Below are 21575 nucleotides of genomic sequence, written 5' to 3'. Positions count from 1 at the left end.
AGGGGGGAGGGACAGTTGATGAAGGGTTAGTTTTAACAAAGTAGCATAAGGACGGGATAAGGATAGCTGACCTAGAATTTAGAGAATTACTGAATTAGAGCTCATTGCTGTGAATTAATTGTTAGGGTTAGGGTCACTTGACATCCCATATGTAATTTATCAGGTTAGTTTTACCCCATTTGTTTCTGGAAATAATGTATATACTCTCTTGAACTTTGTGATAAACTGCAAGTTGAGATACTTGGGTTTTTTTTTCCTTCAGATCTATTCGTCTTCCATCTTTTTTGTCAGTCTGCTGCACTAACACACTAGGGGCAAAATGGAATTCTGCCCTCAGCTGTACACAAATGTAGGTTGGGAGAGAAGTATAGGGGAGAAACATCTCTGAGGCTCTTCCCTCTCCAACTTTGATGGTTCGCCCTCAGCCACCTTGCAGGGTATCTCTGGCCAGTCTCCCAAGGTCTCAGAATGGGGAAGTGAGGGGGTTATACCACCTTACTACCTTCTACCAAATCAGACCTTTGGCCCATCAAGGTCAGTACTGTCTACTCAGTCTGTCAAAACTCTTCATGATCTCAGAGTTTCACATCACCCACTGGCCTTTTGTAACTGGAGAGGATTCACCCTGGATCCTCCTGCATGCCAACTGAGTTGCCACATCCTCCTTTTCAGGACCACAGCTCTTGCCCTGTCAGAGCTGCATCTTCCTCTCCTCCTTGGTCTTTATCAGGAAGCTGCCTATAAAGGTTCAAATAGCCCTGTCCGTTCCCTTGGTGTAGCCGAAGGCACTGATTTGCTCCTCCCCTGTTCCAAAAAGCCAAACTTCCCTTCATGTCATGATGATACCTCTGTTTTATAGACACTGAAAGAAGCTGTGAACTGCAAACTTGATTTATTGTATGTTAAGTAATTACAATTATTGCTGTTTTATTTTAGGTTTTCTCCCCTTCCCGAGAATCTCTTTTGTTTTTTGAGGAGGCACCTTTTTATGTGTTCAGAAACTATGATTGGTAACCATGGAGCAGAACCATGAAGGTGTTCAAGATGGTTGCTTCAACTTGGAAAGAAAATGCTTGGTGAGGTATTTTATTGTAGCATCGGTACAGAATTGTGGGGCAAAATTATAAGCTGTTTGCAGGGTTCCACAACAGCATGGGAAATGTGCATAAAAAGTCTAAATGGCACAATGAAAGCAAATTAATGTAAAACATAGTTGGCAGTTACGTAAAGAAGTGCAGTGCACCATAATTTGAAAGGTCTCAAAGCTCCTAATGCATTTCTCCTGCGGCTTTTAATATTGGTGGCTTTTGTGGCAAAGATGTAGCTGATAGTGGGGGCCCTGAATTCTAGCTGTCTGAAATACAGTGTATCTTAGGACAAACCCTATGCTGGTCACCTTATTTAAAGAGCAACCAAACAAATAAACCTCTTTTTCTCTCTACCCCATCCCCCTCACTCATTTATGAGTGGAATAGTGATATCATTAGTACGAGTGTACAGACATTTGGCTGGCAAAGTAAAGCAGGATGGTAAAACATGGCTATGATCATTTAAGGATGCTGAGCTCAATTTGACATAGCTTCTTCAAGATGAAAATGTTGCTTTCTTCACAAATAGATTGCTGCTGCCTGCATATGATGTTCTTTTGTTTTCCCTGTCAGTGAAAAGTACTGTCTTGGGGACTATGAAATATGGTCAATTTTTCTCTTCCCCTCACTTCCTTCCAAATATCAATCTGAAAAAAGTCAGAACCTGTCTAAACATGCTGTTTTCTCAGGATGTCGCTCAACATAATTCAATTGCAATCCTTAGCAGAGTTGGCAGCCCGCCAAGTTCATTAAATTCAGTGGTCTTAGAAAAGTATAACTCTGCTTAGGATGGCACTGCCAACAGATGCATCATTACTAGTACATGTGCATTGAAAAGTATGCATGTATGAACAGAATCCAAGTGCATTGTTCCCCCTCCACACACTTTTCCAGTAACTACCTGTTAAATTATTAAATATTGCGGGAAAGTTGTGTGATTTGCAAAGAAAATGAACACTTCCTGAAGGAATGTGACCCCCTTGTTACCGCATGCATACTTAAGTAAGACAAGGTTCTTATCTAGTATTGCCCAACATTTTGTTTGCATCTTGGTTTTTTTTCTTAATTTCTTGCAACTCCAAATTAAAAAAGAAAAAAATGTGATCTCACTATTTATGATGCAATATGGCAGGTGAAGTTTATTAAGTAAACATTTTATGATGGTCGTAAGTTTTTGGATAGAGAAACTCCAGTTGTTCTTCCACACAAGCGTTAAGGGAGTATAATTCTTTACCGCATCTTTACTGTGCCAGAAGGGAATGAGTTAGTGAATGGGGCTGTAGATGTTATTGAGCCACTAAGTTGACATCATATTCTACCATGAAATACAATATCGTTACCGTTTATAACATCTTCCGTAATGATATAGTATCTAATTATAGTTTATGACATCATGCTGCAAATACATGACTGTAAAAAGCCTGAAATTTACAGTCCTGCTTTGGGCAACTTTCTGATATATTTTCACATTCCATGGAAGCTTGGGGGGTGGTATTTTAAAATTCTGGCTACAGGGCAGTTTATTCTGTTCCTTTTCAAGATACCTCTCCACAGGGGGTTGTGTTGCCACCGATTGTTACTGGCAAAATACTTCCTATGTGCAGTGTGATTTTTATCTCTTTGGTTGTAAGTGTACATTTCTATAATCAATAATATTGCCTTGATTAACCCTTCTGCAATAATGATCTCGGAAACAGCAGTTTGTGTAAGGGAATATCGATATCTTGTTTACAGTTCAAGATAGCTTGAAAATGAGTCTTATTAAACAGTGGTTGGAAAGCATTGTGTGATGGGTTGGTTATTTCTGAAGCTGAAAGAAACCATTTTAATCCTGTGTTTAGTTCTAGCTGTCCCTTTGATGAGATGAAAATTATCTTTACTGAGGCATTGGAGAAGTAGAGAATTGTCAGCCTTTGAAATGATTTCTTTTTTCTGCTGTTTGAACTTAATCAACCCTCTCTTTTTTTGCTTATTTATTAATTTAGGACATTTGTATGTCATCTCACCAGACCTGCCCCAGGAAGTTCACAACTAAAACAATAACATAAAACATAGTCAATAAACAAGATATTAAAACCAGTCATGCAATAAAAAAGTCAATAAAGCTAGCCAAGCCTGTAGAATAAATAAATTAAAATAGATCAGTAAAATAAAAAATGCCAATAAAGCCTAGCTAATTCAAAAAAGCTAGGCATAAAAGCACATAACACAAACAGAACACTCTAAAATGATATTAAGGCCAAGTATGTACTTTTGGTCTTCAAAATGAGTGTACATTCCTTTCGAGTTTGATTCTCAGTTACACACACATTTCCCCTCCTTTGGAACTCACCATGCTTTCAGATCAGAGAATCTTCATGGTTTCTGAAACCTATTAAAGTGTGCTTTTTTCTCTCCCTTCACAGGGAAAGCAAAGGAGATTACTGTGCATTAAGCTTTCTTTGGGTGTTTTCACTCTTCCCCACCAGCATGGAGTAGTGGTTAAGAGCAATGATTTATAATCTGGAGAACCGGATTTGATTTCCCACTCTTCCATGTGAGTGGTGAGTGGACTCTAACCTGGTGAATCAGGTTTGTTTCCCCACTTCTACATTCCTGCTGGGTGAACTTGAACTAGTCATAGTTCTTTGGAACTCTCTCAGCCCCACCTGCCTCACAGAGTGTCTGTTGTGGGGAGAGGAAGGGAAGGAGTTTGTAGGTCACTTTGATACTTCTTATAGTAGATAAAAATGGGGTATCAATCCAAACACTTCTTCCCGATCCCCCAAAATAGCAGTTTCTTCCCACTCTTTGCCCAACATTTCAAAACAATCAGAAGGGTTTTTTTTTCCTTTTTTAAAATTTTAACACTGAAAATCTTTCACTGGAGAAATTGATATGAAATTTACATGGTCTAGCAAAGTAATGCTGGATCAAAGACGGTACACACAAACACATTAAGTTAACAGAGAACCTCCTCAAATGGGAGCTGCACAGAAAGAACAAAGAAATGCCAGGCAGGCAAAATGTCAGCTGGGCTAGGAACACTTCATAAGGGAAGAATCCCTGTGTAAACAAAAAACCATGGGAAAGACCCACTGCAAAGCAAACAGCTGTGGGGTAAGTAATGCATGTATGACTGGTTTAATAAAACTGTCCTTGGACAAGGAGCAAACCATAAAACTGTTAAAAACAATGGAAACCTATATAGAAAAGCTAGTATTTTGGCTTGAAACCTAAAAGAGAGTAGTAGAGGTGACAAGTAAGCTTCGAGGATAGAGATGTTCCATATTCACTGTCCCAATAAAGTTTTTAATTTTCTGTCCTATTTTTCTCCTCAGTAGGGGCCAGGGTATACAACATCATCATCTTCTTCTCCATTTTTTTTATCACAACAATCAGATGAGGTAGGCTAGGTTGATAGCATGAGCAGTTCATAGTCTCCCAGTGGACAGAGTGGGGATTTGAACTTGGATTTCTCAAATTCTAGCTCAATAGTGTAATCACTGTGCCAATCTGGCTTTCCCTTTTATTTCTTCCTTGTGCAAACTGAACCTATGAGTCTTTATCTTCATGTCCTGTTCTGTTTCCCCACACTATTTCCCCCCACTCAAACATAGTGTTTTCCAGTATCATTCTTAAATCAATATTGTACAGTATATATGTGTATTGTGAATATGATGTGACTGTATGGATACATATTGTAAATCATGCATAGAAACTATATAGCATGCATATACAATAAAAATGAACCTAAGTTTGTAGGTTCATAACATAACCTCCAAACAATTTTCAAACCTACCAGAAAAATACAGCAGATGCTTAGCAAAGGACAAGAGAGACCTCCTCAGTTCTGTAGGAGTCTATTACATACCCTGCAGCTGTGGAAAGGTCTACACTGGAACTACAAAATGCAGCTTTCAGACTCATATTAAGGAGCACGAAAGACAATGTCAACTTAACCATCCTGAAAAATCTGCAGTAGCAGAACATGGTCATAACATTTTATATGAAAACACTGAAATTCTGGACAACTTGGAAAGTTATTATGTCAGACTACATAGGGACGCCATTGAAATCCAAAAACACCAAGGAAAATTCAACAAGAAGGAAGTGACTCTGAGAATTAACAAAACTTGGCTACCAGTACTTTAAAAAACCAGAATCAAAGGCCAAGGGCATGCTGGGGTCATGAACAATGGACTCCACCCAGACACAAGGTTTGCATTCACTAAGCTGCTGCAGGGAATGCAAATGTGAATCACTCCGTGGACTGAAAACCCCCAGCCGCATTACAATGCAGTCAACCACCCCTTTGCATAGCAAGTTCCACCCAAATACTTACTGATTGGTTCCCCGCCTTGGGACATGGACAATATATACTCCACTAAACATTCCCTTCTCACTGGACATAGTATGTAACACACTTCTCTCTTTGATACACTTCTGAAGTTGCTGGCCACAGATGCAGGCGAAACGTTAGGAACAAGATCTACCAGACCATGGCCACACAGCTCAGAAAATCCACAACAACCGGAACCTACATTTGCTAGAGCTAGAGTACATGTGGTGAAATAAAACTTCAACATACAGGATCACCAGATTATTACAATGCAGAATGTGAACTGGTGAGGCCTCTGCCAATTCATTGTAATCTCAAGAGAGTTCAGGATCAGTTTTACCACTTAATCCAGTGAAGACTGGATTTAGGCTGATGTCTTTCTTTCTTTTTTCTTTTTTTAAAATTATTTTTATTGAAATTTCCAAATTTATAAAGGCTGATGTCTTTCTTTATGACAACTCACTCTCTTTTACCATCAACCGATTGTGTACCATATGCAAGTTGCTCTGCCTGAAAGAAACAAGTGTGTGTGTGTGTGTTTGTGCTTTAAACTAAAACTTGGTGGCATAAAAGGATTTCATTCTCTCTAAAGTATTTTGTTCTGTGACAACTGTGTTAGCTGTCCCCTTAGGGACTTGTAGTCAGTTATGATTGATGATTTAAAAAAAACATCTGAGCAAAGGAAAATCATGAATCTCTAATGAATATCAGATCAAGCTGTTAAGATTTTGAACATGCAGAAAATAATGGCTGAGTAGCATTTCTGCCTCATTTTTCTCTTGAACAAAGGAGGCTTGTGATAGGAAGCAAATAACTTTCTCCTATACAGTTAAAACAAACAAACATCCAAACCTTCCTTTATCAGCTAAGAAGAATTGGGGCATTTACTCTTCTCTTTTCTTTTAAAAAATCTGCCCAGCAAAGTGTTTGAGGAACCTTGTTTTCAATACTGTATCACAGTGCATTTTGCATCAAGTCTTTGGTTCTTTAACACAGGTGTGGATATGTGGGAAGCAACTCTATATGTCTGCATTTCAGACTGGAACTATGTTGTAATTCTGAGCATTAATTTTCACTTGATATTGCAATTTCAAAATAAAGTATCATAATTGAGTGTGTGTTCTATAATTCATGGCTCCAGTCAAAATAGGTCTACCTATTTTTGCTATGCTTGAAATGTACAACTTTGTCCTAAGAATGGACATCATATTTCTTCCTTATTTCTTGAAGTTTTATATAGACATTGCATTGCTAATTTTAAATAAAAAAGACATACAAGGACAGAAAACCGAAATACCAAATTAAACCAAAGGTCTTACTTGTTAGGGTGTTGTATTCAGTAAAGCTACCCCCCACCCACAAGAAGACTTTTTAAACTGTAGTAGATAATCCCAATCTCAAAAAACGAGACAAATTCATCTTTTTTCTGGGGTAATTTCAGGATTGTTGCCTGTATCAGTAGATAGGAAACACACGCTTTTTGAAAGAAAGAAAAAACACATTGGCACATTTAGGTTGAACTTCACAGTGTTCTAAAGTTTTAATCCCCCTCCCTTCTGCTCCATTATAGCCTATAAGGAATCATTCTGGGGATCTGGGAGGTCTGTTTTTTAAAGTAGAAGCACCAAATTTGCAGCATAGCTGCTGGTGACTCTCTTTAAAAGAACTGAGGTCCCAAGTTTAGTAAAAATTGGGTCACTGGTCCAATTATGGGCCCCTAATGGAGGAAGAATGGAGAGCCAGCGAGGTGTAGTGTTTAAAAGGGGCAGACTCTAATTTGGAGAATCAGGTTCAATTCCCCACATAAAGCCTGCTTGGACTAGTCACAGTTCTTTCAGAACTCTCTCAGCCCCACTGACCTCACAAGATATCTGTTGTGGGGAATGGAAGGAAGAAGAAGAAGAGTTTGGATTTATATCCTTGCTTCCTCTTCTGTAGGAGACTCAAATGGACTTACAAACTCCTTTCCCTTCCCCCCTCACAACAAACACCCTGTGAGGTGGGTGGGGCTGAGAGAGCTCCATAGAGCTGTGACTAGCCCAAGGTCACTCAGCTGGCATGTGTGGGAGTGCACAGGCTAATCTGAATTCCCCAGATAAGCCTCCACAGCTCAAGTGGCAGAGTGGGGAATCAAACCCAGTTCCTCCAGATTAGAGTACACCTGCTCTTAACCACTACGCCACTGCTGCTCTGCTTTGAGCCTCCTTAAAGGTAAAAAAAAGTGCAGTATGAAAACCAGTTCTTCTTCTTCTTCTTCTTCTCTTTGGGACCCATAAAATTGGACTCCCTGAACAAATATTTACCAAACTTTTGAGTTTTTGTGAGGAGCATCACCAGCAGCTGTGTTAAAAATTTAATACCTCTACCTTCAGAACAGTCCCAAGAACCGTTGAAAGATTCCCTATAAGTTATAATGATTTTTTTCAGATGCCAAAAAAAACCCTTAAAATCAAACAAAAAGCCATTATGGGGATTCAGGTTTATTTGGGAATCTTGAAAATTTTGGGGTCCAATATATAGAATGTGCCCCCTCCCTTTCTTTCCGCACCCATGCTTGCATGTCAGAAATCTTAATTTACCATGCAGGCAGCAATGAAAGTCAACTAAATTAACACCTGCAGCCATATATAATGGATTACTTTGAGTACAAACTAAAAGGGGAAATGATATTTTAGTGTGCAAATGAACTGGTTTTAATAAGGTATTGCAAAGCCTACTGGAAATGCATGAAAACATTAGCTCACAGCTGATCCAGTATTTCTTTATAAGATCCTGAAAATAAGGGTTGCTTTGCTTGTTACCTGGAGTGATGTAGGTACTGTTGTTGTAGTATCCACTATGCACAGAAGGAGTGAGTTGCGCTGATATAGTATGTAAACATACAGGTAACATGTCAGTCTACACAAACTATGCATATTGTTCTGCAGGTGTCGGCAATTACTGCAAAGCTTCTATTGTAACCCTTATTTTACAGCAGGAAAATAAATCAAATGGTTACAGGAGTAAGGCAGATGTGGGGGTAGAAATAGCTGAATGTGCACCAGAATTCACATCTGAGTACGTGTATATGTCAGCATTGCATCACACTCAATAGTGTCAGTTTTTGAGTATGTGTTCCCAATCACATCTAGCTGTGCCTATCTATTCAATACTGAAGTCGGATTGTCTAAAGCCTAATGCAACATAAACAAGAAAAGAAAACATTTTAAAGGATACATCTGGCAATTCCCGGAGTGCTGTATTCGCATATTTTTTCAGCTCATCTCCTGATTTCAAATTGTGCAAATGCACGTACATCAAAGCGTGACTGTAAAATGGAGTAGAAGTTGTAGCGCACCCAGTAATATTGGGCATGTGTTTGTGCATGCAATATGCCAGTCATTGCTGTAATGTTCACTGTTGCTTTGGGGAGGTGGAGCACAAGAACATGCATGCATAGAAATGGTTTAGAATATAAAAAGAAACCTTTGGACTTTTGGTAGATACCTGAAGTCAGGGAGGGCAATGTAGAAAAGCCTGCTAAAATGAACAAATATTATATATCATCATGGCTAGAGAAATTGAAATTTCCCAGAGCAGCCTGGGAATACTCCTGAAAGGATAGCAACACAATAATACTAATTAAAATTAACTAAACAATTCTAGTTTTGCAAGGTAGCACTGTCATTCTGACTGTCTAGGGGCAAAACCCAATATCCCAATATTAAAAGTACAGCAGAATTTATATTTTTCTGTATTTCCCTGTAGTAGCCAAAGCTCAGAAAAGGTACCACAAAGAGATGCTCTCCCTAAGCTGTATATAGTGTCATAATTTTAAAGGCATTTCCAGAGGCGTAGGAGGGGAAAGTGGCATCCAGGGCAACACTTGTTCCTGCTGCCCCCCCTCCCATGCCCCCCGCACCACTCTTGGCTGGCAGGAGCCTGGCGCAGGTCGGGCTGAAGGATCAGCCTGGCAGGGCAGGGCCAAGGGGAGGGGTGTGTGTGTGTGGGGGGGGTGATTCTCCGCTCCCCGATGTGACCAGCTGGCATGCGCCTGGGCCACATGTCCCTGTGAGCGCTCTACCTCTGAGCATTTCAGTTGAGTCCTATAAACTTATAATTACTGATTGCTTAAATATGTGATATATAATGTCAGTTAGGGTTGCCAGCTTCCAGACAGAACCTGGAGATGTCCTAGAAATACAACTGATCCCCATACTACAGAGATCAGTTACCTGGAGAAAATGGCTGCTTTAAAGGGTAGTCTCTTCAACATTATACTCTGCTGAGGTTCCTCCTCTTCCAAACCATACCCTTCACTGGTTTTACTTCCAAATCTTGAGGAGTACAAAAAGGGACAAAGTTAACCAGCTCCAGCTCCTCAGTGATTCAGGCACTAATGTAGTTGTGATATAAATATACAAATTCATTCAGGAAAAATGTTTATTTATTTATTTATTTATTAGATTTTTATACCGCCCTATCCCCGAGGGGCTCCGGGCGGTGCCGCCCGGAGTATATTTTTGTTATAAAGTATATTTTTGAGTAATCTATTAATTTCCCTCTTTCTGAATTTTTTTGTTGACTGCAAATTAAATGCTTTCAGATTTGTTCCAGATGAGGGACTGAAGAAAGTTTTTTTTTTAAAAAAAAAATCAGCTGAGTTGCTGATTCAGTCAGAATATTAAAAAGGGATGCTTTTTATATATATTTTTTTAAAGTAAAAAGAATACATATAGATATCTGTCTCTCTGGGAGAGTTTAAAATGCTGCTAAGTGATTAATAAATAAGCTTGGTTCAGAAGTAACACTAAATCATGGTTTGACACTAGATGAATAAGCCATATGCTCATAAGTCCCCTCTTCTTCCTCTTGCATGCTGCGGTTCAATTAGTTACTTCCACATTCATGCAAATCTTAATTTGCTGTTACAGTCCAAACTCTGAAACTGTGGTGGGCAATCCTGGGGTGAGTGCAAACTACCATTTGCCTGTAAGCATAGAACAGCGAACTGAGTTAGAAGTAAACTTTGGAATAGACAACATACAAACATAAGACATTCATGTAACGCCAAGCCTTCACCTGGTTTGAAATCACAACCAAACTATTGTGTTAATGGCTGCAGAATTGAAAGAGCCAGTGGTAAGGTTGCTCTTAAAGAAACCATCTTTAGATCCTCTTGATCCATCCAAATACCACCCAATGTCCCATCTTGATTTCTGGGGAAAGAAGTTGAGAGAGCAGCTGCGGAATGGCTCCAAGGTTTTCTGGAGGACACATCAGCACTGGACCCATTTTAAGCTGACTTCTGGCCTGGCCATGGGATGGAAATGGCTCTGGTTGCCCTCGCAAATGATCTCTGGAGACAACTGAATCAGGGCAGGGCAGGTCAGCCCCATTGAGATTTATTAGATCAGACAGCAGCAGTCAATTATGATGTTTTGGCTCACCACCTTGCCGGCACTGTAATATGCGAGACAGATTTATAGTGACTGTGATCATTTCTCTGGGGACAGGGACAGAGAATGGCACTAGGGGAGAGGACCTCACTGAGATACCTGCTTGTATATGGCATCCCACAATATTGTTCAGCTGATCCAGAGTTTCAAGCTGGATTGTCACTACAACGCCAATGATACCCAGCTGTATCTGTTGATGGGTGGTCGACCAGCACCCACCTCAGATATTTTGGCCAGTTTTCTGAAATCTGTGGCACAGTGGTTGAAACAAAACTAGCTGAAGTTGAATCCAGTGAAGATGGAGTTGCTATGGCTGGACTAGGGTGATAGGGAAGGAAATGGCCACCTCCCAGGACTTGATAAAGCACAATTAACACCATTGCCGACTGTCAGGAGTTTGAGGGCTCCTTATCCATGCAGGCACAAGTTGAAAATGTGGCCAAACTGACATTTTACCATCTGTAAATATGAATCAATTCCAAACCCAAAAGGAAATGCTGCTTATATTTAATGCTATGACGAAAATATCATTTGAGTGCCCAAACCATCTAATATCGCATTGAACATGTAAACCACATCTATATATAGTATGCAATATACAAAGCTAGAGACACAGAATATGCACTGACAGCTATTATGGTATACTAGGTCCTGAGTCTATAAATGTCCACAGACTATACATGTATCACTCTCAGAAGATCAAAACACCCAATGTGTATAACAGAAGTACGAGATTGCCAGTCATTAAGTATTCTTGTTTCAGTAGGGTCTTTCCCCTTCGTCAGCTTTTCTTGTCAGCTCAGTGCTGCCCTTTTATCTTGTGGAGAATTTATTATGCTGTATGATGCATGTACAACTCTTTTGGGCTTACCAGTCCATGGACAAATCTCTAGTGCTAGAGAGTTCTCATATTTCTGCTATACATGTTGAGGGGTAGGATCTTCAGAGTGTGATACTGTGGACGTTTATAGACTCAGGACCTAGTATATCATTACAGTTGTCAGTATATATTCTGTGTCTCTAGTTTTGTACATTGTATATAATATATAGATATGGTTTACATGTTCAATGCAATATTAGATGGTTTTGGCATTTCAAGTGCAATACTTTTGTCACAGCATTAAATATAAACTGCATTCCTTTTGGGTTTGGAGTTGGTTTATTTTTATGGTTGGTGTGCATATCTGAACCTGGTTCTGTTTTAGGTGATTTTACCATCTCTTCCAGGCCAGGTTACTGGCCTCCTACTTGTTGCACCCTTATTTAGCTGCGATCCATGCAGTGGTCACTTCCAGGCCAGACAGTTGTAACTTGCTGTACACAGGGCTACCCTTGAGGCTGACCCGGAAGTTTCAGCTGGTTTAAAATGTACCTAAACAGGAATTTACTGAGACCTCATGGTGTGAGCACATCCATCCAGTGCTCTGCTAGCTGCATCCATCCAGTGCTCTGCTAGCTGGCTTCTGGTTAAGTAATGAGTCAGGTTCAAGGTTTACTGGTAGGTGTTAACCTCTAAAGCTCTGAGTGGTCTGGGACCGTCATACCTGCAAGACTGTTTCTCCAAATAAACCCCCAGGGAAGTGCTTCACTCTGTGGAGAACAACTCATTGGTGATCCCTGACCTGAAATAAATCCAGCTGTCCTCGACCACAGCCAGACCTTTTTTTACTTTTGCCCTGGCCTGGTGAAATGCCCTGTCAGATGAGCCCCGGGCCCTGCAGGACTTATCACAGTTCTGCAGGGCCTGTAAAATGGACCCACCAGGTCTGTGGTTGAGGGCAACAATAACATTTCAACAGAGCTGGCCTCCCTTTTGCTCCATCCCCTGATCATGGCACCACTAGAGGTATTTTATTGTGAGAATTTGTTTGATTGTATTGATTTATTGTGACCATTGTTGTAACCCACCCTGAGCCCATTAGGGAAGGACGACCTATAATTAATTAATTAATATGTTCCAAAAGCCCTATCTTAAGATGGATGTGGCCATAATTGAGTCCATGAACAGTATTAATATTCTTAAAATAGTGTCTGAATCATATCTGTATTCCAGATTTTATATTTGCTTCTGAATTTTTCTTTTTACTGTATGCGCAAAAAATTGCAATGACAAAATATTGGGATAGTTTAGCAACAGAAATAAATTTGTACCTATAAATAAACTACAGTATAGTTGGGGAAAGGAAATGAATTTCACGTTTGTATTCTAGTGAGGGTAATTACCACAGGTCCTATCCTGTTCCTGTCTCTGCAGGTAAAATAATAAACTCTGCAAAATGCGGTCGAGAATGTATAATAGGAATACATTTTCCCTATGCCACAGTAAAAAAAAAATCATATACTTAGTTTGGGACGTCTGTTGATTGAGAGGAAAGGCATAAAACTCTCTTATCCTTAAACAGAAATTTTAGATCTGTACTATGTATCTTGTGATGTCTGTTCCTATTTTTATGGTCTGTACTTTTGGGGAGGGGGGCTGTGACAGAACATCTGCATTACATGTGCATGGTCTCAGATTCAATTCCTGTCATTTGCTGTTATAAAGGACCAGGCAGTGGGTGATGTGAAGGACTTCTGCCTAACATCCTAAAGTGCTGCTTCCAGTCTGAATAGACAACACTGATCTTAATGGATCAGTGGTCTGATTCAGTATAAGGCAGCTTCATGTGTTCATGGTCCTCCGTTAATGTAAAATTATCTATCCAACATGCACATTTATATGAACATGGCACACAAAATCCACCAGGATCTTTAAGGTAAAATTATCTGTTAGAAAAACTAATCTTTTTTCATGATTGAGCCTTGTGAAAACATTGTTGTTCTGAAGAAGCCAATTCTCCTACTTCAGATTGTTCACTGGTGAGCTGAATGGTCTCACTGACCATTTGTACTTGTCCGTTCACAGTGACTTCCCAGTGATAATACTAAACTACTCTTTGGATACTTGGCGAATTGCCTGCTTTCAAAGTGCACACGTCTTCTAGTCCACTGCTGAATTCTTATTCCCATCTGGTGAGCAAGTGAGAGTGTGAACAGCCTTATGAATTTCAGTTGAATAATTTGTGTAAGTGTGTACTTGTTAATATGACAAAGTGTTTTAACATTCTACATCTAAATATATCTTCAGGGAAAATGAGGTGAGAAAAATGCATATTGCTGTTTTGCTTCTCACTTCTTTGGGCACTTTATTTTCTATAGTTGGGTGACAGCGAAAAGTTGATGGGATGCTAATAAATCTGTTTTATTGTGCGTAAATTCTTGCCAAGAAAAGAGCGGCCGTGACTTACTGTGGCCGCCATTGCTGCCAGGGGAAGGGTGGCGCTCCCTCTTCTCCCTTCCTCGGCTGGTGTTTCAGTGTGTTTTCTTCAAATACTAAGTATTTATGTTTAGCAATTCCCTCCCTCAGGTAGCAAATGTATCCCTTTCTGGATGGCATAGTTGTTATAATAGTATGATTGAAGAAGTATCCAGTTTGGCAAACATTTGGCACACTCCTTGGAACCATATTTATTTATTTATTTATTTATATTTATTATTTGAATTTATAAACCGCCCAATCCCCAGGGGGCTCTGGGCGGTGTACAACATTATATACACAATATATAACAAGGGTCACAATGGTGACCAAATACACTAAAATCCATTAAAACCATTAAAACCATTTAAGCAGCGGACAAAAACAGTAACAACAATAATGATGATGGCGTCCCGTAACCCAATTCCTTAAACCGCCCCCCAAAAAGAGGGAGCAGAACTTCAATATTTGATGTGGAAAGCTTCCTTCCCTGTGGCCATCATGGCAGCCAGAAGGGTCTCAGAGCTTGGGGCACTGTCATTGCGTAAGGAACTATGTAACTTCCGAAAGGAAGCAGTGATCCTTCCGACAGGATGAACCCCTCCTTTATCCCAAAGGTGAGCACATCTTTCCACTTGAACCAAAAAGGTGCTCTCACCCTTTTGCCCAAAACCAGAAGGAGAAGTGGCACAAACTGGATGTCAGGAGGGCATTATGGATCTACCTGAAACGTACCAAGGACTTCAGAAAAAACATATGCTCTGTGGGTGCTATATGAGCCCACTCAAATGAGAGAGAAGTAATTGAAGACAACCATATCATGCTGGATAAAGCTATGTATCTAGACAGCATATGAGAATCAAAGGAGCAAAGCCCTGGATGGCGTCTTGGCATACTCCACCAGGGCAATGGTCCACCTTCAGGACCAGGGCTTTAGCAGATGAAATTTGCAAGGCTACTACCTGGTTTTTGGTCTCCACCTTCATCTGGCATTATCGTCTGGACCAGCAGAAATTGGTGGTTGTACTCTTTGGACAATGCATCTTGCAACAGGTGGTGGAAGCATAAAGTAAGGAGAGTTTGTCCCTTCCGGTAATTGCTAAGTTTGGGGTGACCTGCCCAAAGGGTTAGCTTAGGCCCATAACCATCCAAATGACAGAGTCCTACTAGTGGAGAGTGACCCATTAGACCTACTGTGAGCGGGTCTTCTCTCCAGTAGGGCGGAGTTGTCAACTTTCCCACCCTTAGAATGTTGTTCGTTGAAACCAACTTGAGAGGAAGGATCGTTTGTGGCACTAATGCTTGAGTCTCCTATAGGACTTTCAAAAGACTGGAGAGGTCAGGCCACGATCACCCAGGAGGCTTTGCAAAAAAAAAATTGAATAGCCCTCCGGCTCCATGAGGGTAGGAACCTAACCCATCCAGATGACTCCACCCTACTGAAGTGAAAACCCCCTCATGGTAGGTCCATTGGGTCACTTTGGCACAACACTTGAGAAGCCTGGCAATATTCTGTTAACCCCAGACACATTTGTTCCATGCTTACTGTGTAGTGTGTGGTTTATTTATACTTCAAGTGTTATTTCCCACTGAACTTTTTGTCGGACGTCCTGTAGCTTTTGTATTGAGTTTCTCCTTCAAAAGTGGCAGAGTGTCCTTCACAGAAGCCACAATGTCATCAGATACAACATTAATCATTTTTTTTTATAGATTTCAGTTGCTAAACGTGCAGGTGTAAATCTAAGCAACCAGCTTACAAAGTAAATACGGTGCTGTGTAATTAGTGTATTGTCTGATAATTTATAGCCACATTTAAATCCAGAATATAATGGTTTCTGCTAGTCATTAACCTTCTTTCCTAGGGTACAAGAATCTCTTGTAATTCAAGCAAAATGTTTAGGTGTTCATTCAGAGTGAATTGATCGTTAATGAGGAATCAAGGATATCTTTCTGTTAATGAATATTTTGCTCTTATCGTATGTTTCACGTTGATCTTCATTGTGTTGAAGATTCTTTATTTTGCTAATGGGAGTTGCTGAAGGGAGTTCTAAGCAGCATAGTTAGGGTTGATGAGTTTTTTTTAAAGCCCATGAAGCATTTCAGTTGCTTACGTTTTTTCTGTATTTAAGCAGGAAGGGATGGAGGAGTCTTAGAAACCCCTTTCCTGGTAAAGTCTTCCTATCCAGTCATTCTTACTCTGGCAACTTCTTTTTTGAAAGCTAAAATCACACTCAAGGATCACTTACAACCAAAATCATGTACTGGATGTAGCAAACCATTAAATGCTGGGAAACTTTTATAATCATACACTGTAGAAAGGAATGGAATCAAAGCACCTCCTACACTCCAATGCAGGGTATTTCTGAATAAGCTTCTGTGGTCCTATATGGAACAGGCTGCACAATCTGTTCTACTTTCTGCAATACACTACAGAGTTTTGGCACCATTGGCAGTGGATGAACTGCACTGTGGGAAGTTAATAGTCCAGCAATGAAATTGTCAGGCTGGAATAGGAGAAAAGAAATGTTAAAATTCTACTCAGCTTTGAAACTAACTAGATTACTTTGGGCTGCCTGTCAGGGCTGTTTATCCATAAGGCTGACTAGGCTGAAGCCTAGGAACTCTGCAGGGACTAGCAGCCCACCAAATTTTTTTTTCTGAGCCACTGTCACCAGTGCACTAGGGCTTTCTGACAGGTGTTGTCTAAGCGAGCATATAAGGCAGTTGAAAGCAAGTTGCAAGGAACACTCATAGTCAGCTGATGTTTGTTTTGAGTCAGTGGAGAGGGGAGAGAAGGAGACACCTTTCCAATAGCATGCTAGTTTCAGGGTTGTGATGTTATGCCACTGCCTCCCTTATTACATCTCCATGAGCAATACAGTCTACTCATGACTTTGATCGCATGTGAGACTCCTCAGGAGACCCTTGAAATGGATGTAGAGCAATGTACTATGGTCTAGTACCTCCCATACCAGGGTCAGGCTGTCAGCTGTAATGGGATAAAAGACTGAAGTTCCAGATGGGGGCCCTAAGTGCCTGAAAACCTAAGGGCCTGGCCATGGGCTAATATGGCCCCACCATCTGCTGTCAACCCAGTTTGGTAGTTTGACATATTCATTATTTAGCTACCTGTAGTACTTTAAGCCATAATGGTTATAGAGTGGTAAACAGATGGATGTTCCCATGTATCTCCTGCATGGGGTTATAATCAGGGCTATTGACTGTGACTCATTAATGAATAGTGAATACAAGCATGTGATCTTGCATGTGTGGTGTTACCATTTGTGAGGATGTAAGTTTTGAAATCCTATCGTTTTCATGGATGGAGATGAATACCTGCATGAATGAGAGCTGTGTGGCATTAATAATGGCTGGACAGTTTGGCCAGGATAGGGGAGATCTGGGTTCAAAACCCTGCATAGCCTTAAAATTCAATGGTTGACCTTGAACTAGTAGTTTTTGAAGAATAATATACTCTTTGATTAACCCATGGTTGTAGTGAGTTAAAAACAGAAGTGAAAAACTGGTATGCTGCCCTGAGCATCTTGGAATAAAACTGGGATAAAACAGTATTCATTTTTGTACATTCTATTATTATCGTTTACATACAATTTGCTAAGTGAGCCCCCTGTCTATATCCATGGATCAGATTCACACTTAGCCAAATTTTCTTCAAACTTGCAGAAAAAATCTTAAATTTTAGAAAAAAATACATCGGGAGGATTTATTCTCTAATCAGTGTCATGGAGTCAGGATGGTGACATCACAGTTCATAGCCCAGAAGTTCTCAATGCAGTGCCCATGGGTGCCATGGTGCCCATTGACAGGTTTCCTGGCATCTACCAGTTGATTTTAGAAAGGGGACAGAGCCAAGTGGGACTTTTGTCCAAGGCTTCTGATTGGCCATTTAGATTTGATTGACTGTGCAAATGTTAAAATGTTGCTTCAGCAGCAGCTGCTACCACTATACAAGGGTCTTCACTGTGTTACTGAAGGTAAATTGTGCCAGCCATTTTGTCTCTGGCTTCACTTCCTACAGCATCCATTTGGTGGCTGCATCCACCACACTGTCAGAATTCTGAATGTACTTGCACACTTTAAAACAGGGGTAGGGAACCTTTAACACTCAAAGAGCCATTTGGACCCGTTTTCCATGGGAAAAGAAAACACTTGGAGCCGCAAATAATTTTTGACATTTAAAATAAAGATAACACTGTATATATTGGGTTTTTTTACCTTTTACTCCGCCCATTCTGAGAAGTGCATGGATGTGTCCGCCCTGCTGCCTGCAGGGCGGGCAAGGATGGGGCCAGCGGCTCGGCCTCGCTGGCTGCCGAGAAAGCTCCCGCCCAGCGCCCAATGGGGCAGGTGAGAAACCCATGCGCGCTAGCCTCCAGCCGGCCGTGGAGTAGTTAGTGTGCGCTTCGGCCTTGCTGCCTGCAGGGCGGAGCAAGTTAGATGGAGACCAGCTGGCTCGGCTGCGATGGAGCCCGCCAAGAGTGCGTAAGGGCAGAAGACGCGATGCGGCTCTCGAAACGCAGGAGTTCCCTTAACAAATTCTGCCTGCTTTAAAAGAATGGGGACCCCTGAAGTTGCCAGTCAGAGCTGACCAAGTGACTTCATTGGAATAAACAGAACTTGCTCTCAATGGAAGAGAAATATCTTGATCCTTGCTGAGAGAATTTGAGTGGGTGGACAGCCCTGTATGTGAAAATTGACATCCATACTTTTGACTTAGCTTCAGTTGAGAATATATGGTCAGGAATTATCCATTACCTAAAAAGTGTAACATACCAGTTTACTTTCAGTTTTTGTTGTGGGGAAGAAGAAGAAAAAGTCTTTATTTACGGTCAATGACCAAATATTTGTGGAGAAGAAAAGAAATAGTGCTTCACACCTAAAGGCATAAATTTCTCTTACACTATATTCTTATTCATGGATGACATATTGTGATATAGCTGCATATATGAGTGTTAGAGAGATGACTGTTCACAGTCCTGAAGACTTACTGTACTTTTGTTAACTGGCAATCATTCTCCAACCAAGAGACCATAAGCATTCCGATGGGCCATTGGCTGTGTTATAGGCTGATTCCAAATCCTTCTTTCTTTTTAGAGACTCCCTCAAGAAGAGATCTTAATATGTTCCCTGTTTAAGCTCATTTCCAACTATACAGATCAAGAGTTGGATCCAGACTAAATTTTCCATAAGTGGAACAGACTTTTCTGCCTTTCTCTCTGTAACCATGTGAGGATGCAACAGGCTGGATCATTTCTCCCTGGTTCTGGCCAGCTGCTTACAAAGAATCTTACCTGAAGATACAGTTCGATCTTTCCTTTATTCAGCCGTTTCCTTTGTGCAACTCCTTTTGGGAATAGGCTCACTTCCCAGGAAAGTTATTTTACTTATTCCCATCTTCTAATTCCCCTCTCTGTCACCCAGACTTTTCAGAATGGCAACTGTTAAGGAGTAGCGATGCAGCAGCGCCTGCTGTGCGAACAGTGCCCTGGGATGGGTTTTTTTACCGTTCCTAGGGCACTGTTATCCGCCTCTGCAGAAACAGCCCTAGAATTTGAGATATCCTTCAAGAAGAACTAAATAGAACAAATTTTGCCTGCTGCAGAGATTGGATCATCTTACCCCATAGTATTCACTGTCAGGGGTTTGCTTCAGCCTTCTGAACATCTGAGGTGCCCAAGATGCATGCTACAGTTCAATTACTTCATGAAGGCGCACCTAAGCTCTACCCATATCAGCTCCAAACCTATCTTTTTCAGGAAAGTGACATAAATGGGAAATGGGTCCAGAGTAGGAGGCTTGCATCCTAAGATAGAATGGGATATTCATTGTTAGCATCCATTCAGAGAAAATGTTTTCTTTTCAATCTTGGAACATATTTACAGATTCTCAGCATTTCCTTGACCAAAAACCAAATCCTTTTTAAAAAATCTTATGACATTCTAAGAAAAAGTAGAAGCTTTTGTAGTTCAAGTGTAGATAAGATGATGCTAGTCCCTCTGACAGAGAAAGGATGGGCAGTCTGTTGGATTTTGCAGTACTGAGATACTGTTAAATCAAGCTTCTTAAGGAGGATTTTGACAGACTCCTCTGAAACAACCAGAGGTGGGAAAAAATGAAAGAGAATCTTTAACTTATCTCTTCTCACAGACTACTAATCAATTTAACATTGCTTGCTGGTAATTATATTCAGGACCTGACTGTATCCAGCAAAGTTCCAATCACATTCTGTGTTTCTGCCAGATCATCTTTCAGATAAGTCTACCTCAGAGAGATGAATATAGACTCACATAAATTTAGATTAATCTCCATGGTCCAAATACTTGGATGGGGTTGTCAGTGAGGTGCACATCTTCTCCCATCCTTTATTTAAGTTTTTCTGTTTAGAATGCAGTCAAAGCAGGTTGTAATCAGTGTTAGCCATCTACAAATAATAAAGCATTAAATATAGTGAAATCATAAATATAATTAGGCATGATTCAGCATAGCATTTACATTTAAGATGTAATTGAAAGCAAGAATACATCTGTTAACTAATGTTGGCACTGGTTGCATTTAAGTAAGCAGGCAATGTAATAATTACTGGTGCCACCGTGGAAAAGTCCATCTCTTTAATTTTCACCCACCTGAATTCTGAAGATCAGGGTAAGCAGAGATGAATTTCTGACATGCTTCCTAAACAATGCATAGGTTCATATAAGAACTCCCAGACTGTATGTGAGGAGAAAGCTATCCCCTAGTGGGGACATACTGGGTATCCCCTAGAAACTTTTACCCAATTCTGGGACCACTACAGGGTCACATGCCTGCTTTGATCCTCTCCATGGGATAGATCCTGCAGGCCTTTATAGAGTCTAGAATGTTTACCTCCTGCGCCTAAAGACCCAGGACTCTACATAGGGTGTGTTATTCCCAAACAAATGTTCTTAAAGCAGAACATTTATTTTGAAACATACACAGCTATTGTATGCATTCAACACCTGAGTAAACAGAGTCACTTGCTGTGATTTGAATCAAGGCAGGCCTATCATTTACTAAACAGAAACCAAGTGCAATCTTAATTATTTTTATTCAGAATTAAAATTTAGTCTCTTTTTTGACTTTCCATGATTACTGTGTAAATTCCCAGTTAGCCCCTAGCTGAAAAGATTTGTTTGATTTCTATAAACTTTTCCTGTCACCTGACTCTGCAAACTGCACCACCCTTCCTCCCTCACTTCTCAGTTCAGTTGCCATTTTCTAAGGCCCTTTCCGCACGGGCCAAAAACGATGGCCTGGGGGCGGTAAAAACGCCGCCCCCAGGCCGCCGTTCGCACAGGCGGCACTGCTGCAACGCAGCAGCGCCGACCTGACTGCGCTCCCCCTCCCCCAGGGCGGCGTCAGGCCGCCCTAAACAACAACCCTTTAAAGGGTTG

General features: G+C 40.7%; 1 protein-coding gene across 3 annotated transcripts in view; it reads left to right on the top strand.

Annotated features, from left to right (window-relative positions):
* LINGO2 (leucine rich repeat and Ig domain containing 2) overlaps window positions 1-21575 on the top strand; it is an 837999-nt gene that overhangs the window by 203143 nt on the left and 613281 nt on the right. Inside the window, exon 2 of one of the 3 annotated variants that reach the window (XM_048503785.1) lies at window positions 937-1076. The exons of the other annotated variants lie outside the window; for them this stretch is intronic. The gene's annotated coding sequence lies outside the window, so the exon portion shown is untranslated. The remainder of the gene's footprint in view (window positions 1-936; window positions 1077-21575) is intronic. 3 annotated transcript variants of the gene reach the window in all.

Source organism: Sphaerodactylus townsendi, linkage group LG07 (assembly GCF_021028975.2).
Source record: "Sphaerodactylus townsendi isolate TG3544 linkage group LG07, MPM_Stown_v2.3, whole genome shotgun sequence".
NCBI classification, from domain to species: Eukaryota; Metazoa; Chordata; class Lepidosauria; order Squamata; family Sphaerodactylidae; genus Sphaerodactylus; species Sphaerodactylus townsendi.
The sequence above is the reverse complement of the archived record's forward strand: the minus strand, read 5'-3'. Positions and strand labels throughout refer to the sequence as shown.